This window comes from Pongo abelii, chromosome 3 (genome assembly GCF_028885655.2).
Source record: "Pongo abelii isolate AG06213 chromosome 3, NHGRI_mPonAbe1-v2.0_pri, whole genome shotgun sequence".
NCBI lineage: Eukaryota > Metazoa > Chordata > Mammalia > Primates > Hominidae > Pongo > Pongo abelii.
The window spans coordinates 3,335,903-3,347,640 of NC_071988.2; the positions used below are offsets into that span (position 1 = coordinate 3,335,903).

The 11,738-nt window shown below is 52.3% G+C and overlaps 1 protein-coding gene and 1 long non-coding RNA gene across 10 annotated transcripts in view; one reads left to right on the forward strand and one right to left on the reverse strand.

The window, feature by feature from the left end:
* The window catches only part of RGS12 (regulator of G protein signaling 12), a 148,267-nt gene that overhangs the window by 2,669 nt on the left and 133,860 nt on the right, over nucleotides 1-11,738 (forward strand). Inside the window, exon 2 of one of the 9 annotated variants that reach the window (XM_063723293.1) lies at nucleotides 11,023-11,184. The exons of the other annotated variants lie outside the window; for them this stretch is intronic. The gene's annotated coding sequence lies outside the window, so the exon portion shown is untranslated. The remainder of the gene's footprint in view (nucleotides 1-11,022; nucleotides 11,185-11,738) is intronic. 9 annotated transcript variants of the gene reach the window in all.
* LOC134761252 (uncharacterized) lies at nucleotides 303-11,652 on the reverse strand. The gene is made up of 3 exons (XR_010139590.1): nucleotides 8,702-11,652; nucleotides 8,273-8,449; nucleotides 303-7,894 (listed from the first exon to the last, which is right to left on the reverse strand). It is a non-coding gene; the product is annotated as an uncharacterized LOC134761252 (long non-coding RNA).

Genomic DNA, 11,738 nt, shown 5'->3' on the forward strand with positions numbered 1-11,738 from the left:
TGGCACACGCCTGTAATCCCAGCTACTCAGGAGGCTGAGACAGAAGAATCGCTTGAACCTGGGAGGCGGAGGTTGCAGTGAGCCAAGATTGCGCCATTGCACTCCAGCCTGGGTGAGGAGCAAAACTCTGTCTCAAAAAAAAAAAAACTAAAAAAACAAAAAAAACCCCAAAAAACAAAAAACTCCATCTCAAAAACAAAGACAAACCAACAACAACAAAAAACAGGCTGAAGGAATAAACAACTCATTAGTTACGACTTAACACATGCGGGGCTTCAAGCACACAAAATCCTAAAGCCCAGACCATTTTACATTTTATTTGAATTTGATGGAATTCCTAGAAATATTTCCCTTCCCAGTTGTATGAGTTTCCTATTGCTGTGTAACAAAGCACCACTCACTTAGTGGCTGAAAATGGCAAAAGTTTGTTCCCCCTAGTTGGGCTGAAACTGATGTCATCGTCAGCTGGCCAAGCCCCCTCCCGAGGCACTGGAGGAGAACCGTTTGCCCGCCCCGGTCAGCTTCTGGAGGCTGCAGGAGAGCCGTTCACCCCCCTGGTCAGCTTTTGGGGGCTGGCCTCATTCCTTGGCTCCCGGCTCCTGCCTTGCTTCCATTGTAACATCGCTGTCTTTCTCCTTCTCTTTATTTTCTCTTTTTAGAGACAGGGTCTCACTTTGTTGCCCAGGTGGAGTGCGGTGGCACAATCATTGCTCACTACAGCCTTGAACTCCTGGCTCAAGCCATCCTCCTGCCTCAGCCTCTTGAGTAGCTGGGACCCCAGGCATGTGCCACCATGCCCAGCTAATTTTTTCTCTTTTTTTTTTTTTTGGTAGAGATGGGGTCTCACTATGTTGCCCAGGCTGATCTTGAACTCTTAGCCTCAAGTGATCCTCCTGCCTTAGCTTCTCAAAGGGTTGGGATTGCAGGCACGAGCCACCGCGCCTAGCCTCTGTCTTCCTCTGCCATCTTCAAATGTCCAGGATAATCTCCTCCTCCTGGGAGCCTTAGTTTACTCACATCTGCAGATCTGTATTGCTGTATAACTTTCACAGTCTCAGGGATTAGGGCCTGGATATCTTTGGGGATCGCTATTCAGCCTACAGCAGGCTCCTCACTTGTCTTGGAAATGACTTCACTTTTCCCATTGTGTGCGAGGAGCAGCCATCTCATGCGTCTTCCCCGGGATGGGCAGGGTTTGTCCAGGGAAGGTCCCTGTGGTTTCACTTCCCTGCCGTCGGGGAGAGGTGGGAGCCGTCCTGGAAGCAGGTGTCCTGGGAAGGAAGACAAGCCTTGCTCAGGATGTAAGCCCCAGTCATGAGAGGTTGTGGGAGGTCACTCATGCTGTGCCTTTTTAGGAGGTGGGGTCATTACCATTTCCAAGCTAGATACTCCACACAGTGCTCATGCAGTTTTACCTGTGGTTTTTGGGGGCCACCGTTGCAGAAGTTGCCTAGATTCTTCCATGAAGGAGCCTCTTGCCTCAGGCTCTAGGCAAGGAACTCTTGTGTTAGAAGTTCCCTTCTTCCATATCTTTTAAGGTCTGGACTTCAGTGAAAGAGAAAAGAAACATCTAGTTTGTTCTTTCTGTTTTTCTTTTCTTTCTGCTTTTCCATGGACTTGGCTATCCCCAACTCTGTAATCATGGTGATACCCGATACGCATACACACTCTACTCACATATCTTTTCCTACCTCTTTGTGTCCCTTAGCAGTGACCTTAGTTGTCCTTGCAGCACGCCTGAAAAAGGGCTGAGTCTGTGGATCGAAGCGTCCAGTCGTAGGCATTCTCCTGACCAGCCTGGCCCCAGCCCCCAGAGGCGGGATCCTAAGTGGTCTGTTTTCTCAGGCATTTACTGCTGTTAAAGCTGCTCCTTTAAAGTTTGTTTTAGACATTATTTTTTTATTTCTCCCAAAGGCCGAGGGGAGGTTTAGCTCTCCTCTGTCCCACCAGCCTCCCTGTCCCTCTATGTGCCATCCTAATCACATCGCCATTTTTGGTGAAATCTATAGTCCTTGCTCTTGTGTGACTGTAAGCATTGCTCATTACTGAGCCAAGGAGTGCCCTGAGCACAGGTCCTCTCACACAGCCCTGTGGATTAGCATCTTCTAATCACCCACCTATCAAAATGGTTTGTTTTTCATTGCATCCAGGACACTAGCCCCATCCCCACCCCTTTGTGATTGGGAGCCTTCTCCCTGCTCCCGTTTGCCCTGGTCTCCAGGAGACCTGCTGCGCCGCTGTCACCCGCATTTCCTGCTGCTGTCCTCCATCTGTGGGGCTCCCTGTGCGCTGGGTCCTGCTCTTCTCTCTCTGCTTGGCTCAGTCCTCGTTTTGCTGAAGTCCTACTCTTTTGATACCTAAGAAACATCACATAGATTTTTTTTTTGTCCTTGATTTAGAAAACATCTTTATTTTACTCTCTGGTTACCTTTTAACTTAGCTGGGTATAAAATTTTAGACAATGATTTTTTCGGAATTTTGAAAATGTTGCTTCATTGCATTTGTTTCCGTGCTGTTGAGAAGTCTGATGCCATTCTGATTTCAGTTCTTCTGTGTGTGATCTCTCCTGCCCCAAGCTCATAGAAGTGGCTCTTTTCCCTCAGTGTTCTGAGAAACCTGATCATGGCATCTGCTTCCGTTTATTGTGCTGGGCACTCTGTGGGCCCTTTCAGTCTGAGGATAGAAGTTTTTAAATTTCAAAGATAATTTTCTTTCAGTTTTCCTGTTTTCTTTTTCTGGAACTTTTATTTGGAGGTTGGACCTCCTAGGTTGATCCTCTAATTCTCTTTTTTCTCATCTTGTTGATCTCTTTGATGTTTGTTCAATTTTTTTTTTTTTAAGAGACAGAGTCTCACTCTTTTGCCCAGGCTGGAGTGCAGTGGTGCAGTCATAGTTCACTGCAGCCCCAAACTCCTGGGTTCAAGCGATCCCTCTGCCTCAACCTCCTGAGTAACTGGGAACACAAGCATGCACCCCCACACCTGGCAATTTTTACTTTTCATTTTATTTTTTCGTAGTCTCGTCATGTTGCCTCTTTGCTGTCTCTAAGAAGTCAGTCACTGTGGTAGCTGCGTTGCTCCTTTGTGTTATATAGTGAGGTGCTTTCAAGCTCCTCTTGGGATTTTTGGCTTCCAGCAGTTTGATTATGATGTTCTTAGGAGGGTTTGCTTTGTATTTGTCCTGCTCAGGGTTTGTTGAACTTCTTGGATATGTAATTTTTCACCATCTTCAAACTGCTATTAAGTTTGTTTAGTGCATTTTAAAATTTCAGTTACAGTAGTTTTTATTTCTAGAATTTTCACTTATTTTTTATGGTTTCCATTTCTCTGCTCTGTCATTTGTTTATTGTGATCATATTGTCATTAAATCTTTGAACACATACTAGCGGCTTTAATGTTCTTCTTTGCTAATTTCAACACCTGCATTATCTCAGGATCAATTTCTGTTGGCTTCTTCTGACTATGGGTCACATCTTCCTGTTTCTTTGAACATCTAGTCATATTTGATGGTGCACTGGACGTTGTAGATGATGACTGTAGTGACTTCTTTTTTCTGAAGAGTGTTGATTTTTGTTCTGGAAGTTAATGTCTGGACTCAAATGAAAATCTCTGCTGCAGTCTCTGCTTGGTGCTGTTGACCTTCCGGCCGCCTCCTTCTGCTGGACTCTGGGGTCTGTCTGTGCGTGGATGGCTCACCACTGGCCAGGACCTAGGCAGAATTTACTAACAGATCTCACGACTACCTCTTCCCCAGTGACCTCCTTTCTGAGATATGCCCCTCACTGTTCAGCCACCCTGCCCTCCCCAAGCCCTATCTTGGACTCTTCAAGCTGGGAGGATCACGACTTCTACCTGTACTCTAGCCATTTTTAGAAACACATGTTTTAGTTGATGCAGCTCTCTCCTTTCAGGGGACAACTCCCCTCTACTTTCTGCCTGCTTTTCATAGCTCTCCAGGACCTCGCAGAGTTGGTTTTTGTATTTTGTGTCTGGTTGGAACTTGATGTAGCAGCATGGGAGAATGTGGGAACTGTCAATTTACGGATAGAGCTGCTGGCACTTTGATTAGTAGCCAGGCGTTGGTCTTTGGCAGTTTGCTTGTTTTTCTCATAGAGCGTTCAAGTGATGAGGGAGTGAGCACTCCAGCTAAAAGAAAGTTCTTCCCCTAACAACACCTGACTTCCGTATCTTAAGTGTTAGCCTAGAATGGATGCATTTCCTGGATAGGTCAACTAACCTGACTAGCCTGGTGGCAGAGAGACTGTGCGTCCTTTATTGCCTTCCTCTGATGCGAGCACTGTAAGGATAGGGCCTATGGGCTCTTCTTTCACTTTCCAGAGGTCCATGACCCCTGGACCCCTGGACCCCACGCAGGTGTGCTAGGCTGGGGCTCCTCCAGGCTCACTGAGGGTGGGAGGGAAGGCTCAGCCTGGCCTGTGGCTGCTGTTCTGCGGTCTTCACCTCACCCCCACAGTCTTTTCTAACTCTGCGCTGCAGTTTGTCTATAAAATAAGGTTGTTGTGAGGTTTAAATAGCATGATGTGTGGAAAATGGTTAGGAGCAGTGGCTGATACCTGGGAGTCCTGGTCACCATTAGCGATGGTGCTGGTGGCATCGCTGCAGGCTTGCACTCTGGCTGCTGGGAACAGGTGCTCGCCTTGGAGGCGCCCAGGCCTTCACTGAGTGCATCTGGGTCTGGCCCCCACTGTGTGCCAGGCTGCTGGAGAGAGCAGTGCCGCGGGCTCTGCTGAGCTGGAGTGCAGTGAAGGCACTTTAGGCAGGGTGAGGGGCTGGCTTGCCCCGCCTGCTAGAGCCCCCTGCACCCCAGGGGCCTGGATTCCAGCCTGGGAGTTAGTAGAGGATCGTGTGGAAGAGGGACAGCTCTGTGGATTCCAGCCTTTAGCAGCCAGATTCCTCCCTGCGAGGCTGGGGCAGTTGGCCCTGGGAGGAGGAGGACTGCCTGGGAGGAGGAGGACTGCCTGGGCCCGCCCCTCCTAGGAGTTCCTGTGCCTGCTGGCACAAATTATCACCAGCAAGGGGCTAGCCCAGTAGCAGCCCCTGGTCCTGTCACAGTTCTGGAGACCGGAAGCCTGAAGTCAAGGTGTGGCAGAGCCGTGACCCCTCCAAAGGCTCTAGGGGAAGACCCTTCCTGCCTCTCCCAGCTGCCAGGGCTCCCGGCATTGCTAGGCTTGTGTTTGCATCGCTCCAGTCCCTGCCTCTGTCCCCATGTGGCATTCTCTCATGTGGCTTTCTCTGGGTCTGCGTCTCCCTTTTGCCTCCCTCTTTTACGGACAACTGTGGTTGCATTTAGGACCCACCGGGGAAATTCAGGATCATTGCCTCGTCTCAGAATCCTTAACGTAATCCTTTTCCAAATAGGGTCACAATCACAGCTTCTGGGGATTGGGCCCAGGTATCTTTGGGGCTGCCGTTTGCCCCACTGCACCCACCTAGACCTGGGGGTGGTGAGGAGCCACGTGAGGAGGTCACAGGGGCCTAGCGCTTCAGGCCCCAGGAGCCTCCCCGGCTGCCTCCTCTGTTACACGGGGTCTGTCCCCGGCTGCCCTCCTCTGTAACACGGGGTCTGTCCCGGCTGCCCTCCTCTGTAACATGGGGTCTGTCCCGGCTGCCCTCCTCTGTAACACGGGGTCTGTCCCGGCTGCCCTCCTCTGTAACACGGGGTCTGTCCCGGCTGCCCTCCTCTGTTACACGGGGTCTGTCCCGGCTGCCTCCTCTGTTACACGGGGTCTGTCCCCGGCTGCCCTCCTCTGTAACACGGGGTCTGTCCCGGCTGCCCTCCTCTGTAACATGGGGTCTGTCCCCGGCTGCCCTGTGGGCAGGACAGGGGCACAGCTTGTCCTTAACATGCTTGGTGCTGAAGAGGCTCACAGTACTGTGAACATTGGCAATGATTTTATTGTCTTTCTGAGAGTGGATATGATACTAAAAGCAAAAGGACCCCTTCAGGCCTAGTGAACACAAAACAAACAGTGGTGGAACCCTGTGTCTTTTTCCCTTGAATCCTGTAGGTGGGTGACCAGGTGTCGGTGAATAGGAGAATCACATGTAGGAGGCTGATTGGAAATAAGACCCATTTGTTGACGAGAAAAATTGATTTCAGTCTTTCTGGGGTGTTTTGGGCTAAGGAGAGGCCCGCCAGGGCCAGGGATGGAGAGTGAGGCCGGGGTCCAAGGGCCGGGGATGGAGAGTGAGGCCGGAGTCCGAGGCCCGGGGATGGAGAGTGAGGCCGGGGTCCGAGGGCCGGGGATGGGGAGTGAGGCCGGGGTCCGAGGGCCGGGGATGGAGAGTGAGGCCGGGGTCCGAGGGCCGGGGATGGAGAGTGAGGCCGGGGTCCGAGGGCCGGGGATGGAGAGTGAGGCCGGGGTCCGAGGGCCGGGGATGGAGAGTGAGGCCGGGGTCCGAGGCCCGGGGATGGAGAGTGAGGCCGGGGTCCGAGGCCCGGGGATGGAGAGTGAGGCTGGGGTCCGAGGGCCGGGGATGGAGAGTGAGGCTGGGGTCCGAGGGCCGGGGATGGAGAGTGAGGCTGGGGTCTGGGCTGTGCTTGTCCTTTCCTGTCCTTTACCTGCCACTGTGGGTTTTGTCCAAGGAAGCAGGTATGAGGGAATGAAGGGGTGGGGGGCGCAGAGGTGACAGGTCCAGGTGGGGTGATAGGGGACCTCCGAGGCGCCAGCAAGGAGGAGGAGAAGAACATGGACGTTGGAATGAGCCAGGTTTAAACATAGCCTTTCTCCAGGGCTAGACTTGCCAGGTACAGTGTTGCCGTGCAGCATTTGGGGCGCACTCATACTAAGAAGTTGTCATGTATCTGAGATTCACATTTAACTGGGTATCCTGTATTTTTTTTTTTCTAAATCTGGCAACGCCATTTACAGTCTCACTCTGTGCAGATTTAAAAACCACAAACAGAAGTAAATATCAGGTAGAGATAAAAAGGGAAAGTTAAATACAAATGGAAAGGAAGAATTGAAGAGGTTTGACCTTCAGTGTTCCAAAGATACTGAAATAGTGTTTGTTTCTGGAATCAGGAAGTTTCATCAGCTGTGGGGCACGGGGGTATCCTGGAGGGCTGTGGCCTCCGTGTGTCCTGTTCACTTTTCCTGAAGCCAGATCATCACCAGGCCGGTGCCCAGGGTGAGCTCACAGGGCAGGCTCTGCTGGACTGACCGCAGGGTCAGGTTGGCACCTGTGATGTGGCTTTGGGCCCTGGCTGTTGTGGTCTGGGGTGGGTGGGGTTGGGGGCTTGGCTCCCGCTCTTGTCTGAGTGTCTTTGTGGTGTGGTGCTTCTGCAGGATTGGAGTTTCTGGAGTTCACGTTGTGTGGCCTTCAAAACCACAGAGACACAGGCAGGTGGGGCCCGCTATGCTCAGCCCCTCCCAGCCTCTTGTGACTGGTGGGCTCTGCTCCCCCTGCTTACAGAAGTGGTTCCTCCTGCCCCTTGCAGGGGGGCCTGTGTGTGCACCCACAGTACCACATCAGAAAGCCCCGGAAGGCTGTGGGGTGACGTCTCTGTGCATGAGAAGGGAGGCGACCCAGGAGTGAACAGGCACAGCTGGAGTGTGGGGCCCCTGCTCTGTGGCTAGGTTCTCAGAGCCTGGAGGCTGGGGGTGTTGGAGGAGTCACTGGGGGCCTCAGGTAGGAGGTGGGCTGTGAGCTGATTCACAGAGTCGTGGAGGGAGGGGTTAGGGCCCGTTTCAGGAGAGAGTGATTTTTGCAAATAGTGTCCTCCTGCATGGCGTGGCCCTGCTGTGCACTGTGGCATTGGGCTGTCTAACTGTCTGTGACCCTGGGGCAGCTGGCCCTGGGAGTTCGGGACCGTCACCGGTTGCCCGTTCGTAGTTGCCCACCTGGAGCTGCTGCAGAAGCCACGAGACGTTCTTGAACGAATAAACGAATGAATGAGTGAGCAGGAAAATCATGGGGCCACGAGGAAGTGGGTCTGACTGAGGGGAATGTTGAGGTTTGGGGAGGGACCCAGTGAGAGAGCCTCAAGAGGCTGGACCCAGTGGGACAGGTGCTTGGGCAGGGATTAGGAAGTGGGGAAGGACGAAGCGCTGGCAGCTGTGGGCAGGAGGAGGGTGAGGGCAGGGTGGGCCGGCAAGTGGGGTACAGCGGGGAGTCCAGCAGGAGGTGTGGCCACCATGCAAGGTGAGCCTCGGTACGGCGACCTAGGCAGGGAGGATGTGGGAGGGCCTCCGACTGGATGGGGACACAGGTGACAGCCACAGGGCGCCTGCTGGCTCCCCCAATCTCACCTCTGTGGCCCTTGCCGGAGGACACTGGAACCAGCAGTGCTGTATTTCAGCATCTGTGCAGATACTCTGTGCCTGGAGGCTCTTTTGCTTCGTGGACTCTGGGTCCTTGGAGGATCCTGCAGAGTTTCCCCTCTTTGGGAGAAGCCCCCTCCTCTTCCTCAGCAACTTGAGCTTGCCCTGGTAGTGGGGGAACAAGAGGCAGGAGGAACTAAGCCAGCTTGTCTCCCTGGGTGCCTGGCTTCCCCCCGCCCCACAGACCTGCCCCTGATGTGTTCTCTAGAAGTAAAACGGAGCTACAGAAGCCAAAGCCAGTGTTCACACTTTATGTGATTAGTATTAGTGTGATGTTAGCACAACTATTTCTTCAACTTTATATGACTTTCTGAATGCTACTTCCTTTTACTGTTGCTGGACTGTAATAGTATATACCTTTTTCTCAAGTGTTCAAAGAAACGAAGCATTCTGAAAGTTGCCAGTCTTTAATTTCTTCTTTACCTCTTCTTTCTTTCCCCTAATCATTCATATTTGTCATACTTCTGAATTCTAAAAACTGCATTATTTTTTGAGTGAATTCTCTTCTAAGCACTGAATCGCTGTGTTGCTGCCTAGCAATGTGTGGGATCTTTCTGAGATTGACAGTGGAAGAGGAAGAAAGTGCATTTGTTCCATGAAGCTGGAATTGAGGCATTTAATGTGTGTGTCCATGATGCTCAGCCTCTTGGTTTCTTTGGATTTGAAATGTTAAAACCTCAAGAAGTGACATTTATAAAAATCCCAAGCAAAACTATGCATGATGACAAAATGCTGACCTGGGACATTTTATATATCGTACTTTTCAGTTCAGCCTAATATATTATTCAAAAACTATGCATATTTATTCAAAAACTACTCATAATGTTGGTGGCTGCTGACCTGCTGCCTAAACGTAGGTTATTAGTATTCAGATTCAGGAGACTAAAGCTGCACAGGAACTGAGACACTCTGAGAACCAGGTAGTTTTTGTTAGTGGAAATGTGAGCTTTGAGGGAGGCTGCTTTCTCCTGGGAGTGTGCTGGTGGAGAGGGAGGCAGCTGGGGCTGCGCTCTAGAGCCCAGACTGCAGTTAGCCAGCCTGGCTTTGAATCCTAACTGCCTCCAGTCGTGGTGCTGGAGCCTTTGGTTTCCTCATTTGTAAAACGGGATAATTAGACTTCGCTTGTGAGATTATGATCAGTTCGGCTTCTTTTTAGCCACTTTTCCCCGTTCTATAGGGTTTGTCTCTGGTGTATCCGGTATTGATTTCCTTAATCACCTCCTCACAGAGTAGATTTCAGGGACCATTTTTGAAACTACCTGCTATACATTGCCACCTAGATATAAGTACAGCACCATTTTGTGCTTATAGCAGGAACGGCGGCAAGTCAAACGACCCTGGAGCTATTTTGCATCACATGGCACGTTGGTTCGCTGCCGCTGTGCAGCACACTGTGTCTGTAGCTACAAGGCTTCTGGGTCAGGAGTCCTGGTGAGGCTCACGCAGGGCTGTGATCAAGGCGTCGGCCAGGGCCGCGCGATGAGGATTCGCTTCCACGCACACTTGTGTGGCTGCTGGCAGCCTCAGAAGATCCACTTCTGGGGTTGCTAATATCGCTGTTGGAAGACCTCACGTCCCTGCTGGCTGTTGGCCAGAGACATCCATTCCTTGTCACGTGGGCAGCTTCCTTGGGCGGCTCACAGCCAGGCAGTGACTTCCCTGAGAGGGAGTGAGGGAGAGCATGAGCGAGACGAAAGCCATTGTCTTTTGGTAACCTCATCTTGGAAGTGACATCGTATCTCTTTTGCACATTCTGTTTGTTAGAAGCCAGTCGCTAGGTCCAGCCTACACCCCAGCGGAGGGACTGCAGGGGCAGGATGACCAGGAGGTGGTGTCATGGGGGCCATCTCAGAGACCGCCTGTCACTGTGCACCTGCTGGTCCCAGAGATTCATGTCCCTCCCATGTACAAGATATACTCCCTGCAAGGTCCTTCCATGACAGCATCTGCTCAGAGTCCCGCGTCATCCTCTAAACTGGCTCTAGGTGGGCTGAGATGCAGCTCCTGGGGTGCACGGTACCCCGGTCTATTGACCTGAACTAGAGAGACACGCTTTCAGCTCATCCAACCACAGCCACGGTGCCATCATGGCAAGCGCCACAGGCCAGACCTTCCTGTTCAAAATGACGGAAAATGGAGGCAGGAAGGAGCCTCAGGCGTGCCTGACTTCCGAGACCCAGCCTGGCAGATGGTGGCAGTTCGGAGGCAGGAAGGAGCCTCAGGTGGGCCTCGCTTCCAAGACCCAGCCTGGCAGATGGTGGCAGTTCCTTGTTCAAGTGTGATGATTTGGGACTGATAACTATCCCTCTGCCCTCGGAGGCTTTGATTCCTCTCTGACTCATGCTTCCCTTTGTCTGAAACACAGCAGCTGCTTGCACTTGAGTTGTTTTCTCAGCCTGCTTCCTGGCAGTAGGATTTTGGGGTCCAGCACCCACTTTTTATTTTGTACTGCCTCTGACCCTTGTAGTTCAAGCTGGCAGTGATAGTTCTAACTTTATGGGCCTCCTGGGAGTCTCACTGGTGTCCATTCCATCAGGCACAAACCATACCTGGCGTCCCTCTGAGATGAGCCCTGCTCTGCCTTGGGGTCCTGAAGGGTGAGGACTAATGCCCATAAGCTTCTTGGGGCCTGGCCGTTCCATGAGAGGCTGTGAGGCCCACCCTTCATCTCTTTACAGGGGCTCCAGCCATCTTGTTGTACCTCAGCACACAGCACCATTCCCTTGATGTCACATGCACACCAGGCTTGCCTTGGACAGAAGCGGAAGGAGGAGCTGGCTGGCTGGAGCATTGGGGGCCACCCGGCAATGGGCTGCTCAGAGAAGAGTCGGTGGCAGGAGGTGCGATGACGATGACATGAGTTTAGAGGAGGGTGTGGAGACGAGGAGACGGATGCAGGCATCACTCCACCACGGGGAGTGTGAGTGTGGGGGCAAAGGCTGACTTGGGAAGTCCCTCTCGCTAAGCGGCACAGCCTTTCCACCCCTGTGTCATCTAGATTTCTTTAGCATAACTGGAGTTGAATATTTGGGCTCCTGTCCTGCCTTGCTTGTAGACATGTGGCACCCTCTGCTCCTCAGTCAGGCACTGGCCTTGATGACATTTCCTTCCTTAAACACAAATGGCTGTCGGTCTGCTCCGGCACCGAAGCCTCAGGATCACTGCACGGGGCCTGGGGAGGCAGTAACTGGTGCAGGGGACCGAGCAGGGAGCAGGGAGTGGTCCCGGGCATCTGAGCCCGCCCTCTGTGGCACTCTGCTTCTGTTTGGGTAGGGAATGTCCTGGGGGACGCTGGTGGGTGGGAACAACACAGCTCTTGCCTTGTGTTACTTGCCCGGCAAGTAGCAACAGCCCTCACTGGAGGAGCTGGGTTGGGCTGGGTAGAGGGGTGATG